Genomic DNA, 571 nt, shown 5'->3' with positions numbered 1-571 from the left:
GAGAATAAGGAATCTTTTATGAGAGACAAATGCACCCATATTAATTTTCTTCATAAAGTGGACTTTTTATGAAGAAAATTTAAAAGAATTATTTTAAAAGCAGCTCTTCTTTTAATTATACTCATACATTTCTTTATGTTGAACTTAATGAAAATGGGAATATTAAAAAGGTGTAAGTGTAAACCTTAAAAAACTTTTTAAAGCCTTAATGAAATAAAGATTTTTCACTTTGTATTAGTTTTGATTTTATTTAAAAAGAAAAAGAATTAGATTCTGTTCACTAAAAAAAAAGTATTTTTTTTCTTCAGGAGTCAGAAGTCAACAAGATCTTTACGCAACAGAAAGAAAGTAATAAAAATAATGTATTGGCATTCTTGGCTACATGGGCACATTGCTGGCTCATGTTTAGCTGAGCATCAACCTACACACTCCAGTCTTATTATCCACCACAGATCAACCCCTCCAGCTCCCCCAGCACCCTTGGGTGGATCCCATCTGGTCCCATGGACTTATGGCAGTCCAGGTGGAGTATTAAGTCTTTAACTGTTTCCACCTGAATTGTGTGTGTGTG

This window comes from Centrocercus urophasianus, unplaced genomic scaffold (assembly GCF_019232065.1).
Source record: "Centrocercus urophasianus isolate 14NV4802_14NV808 unplaced genomic scaffold, USGS_Curo_1.0 seq_9, whole genome shotgun sequence".
NCBI classification, from domain to species: domain Eukaryota; kingdom Metazoa; phylum Chordata; class Aves; order Galliformes; family Phasianidae; genus Centrocercus; species Centrocercus urophasianus.
This window is presented reverse-complemented; position numbering follows the sequence as displayed.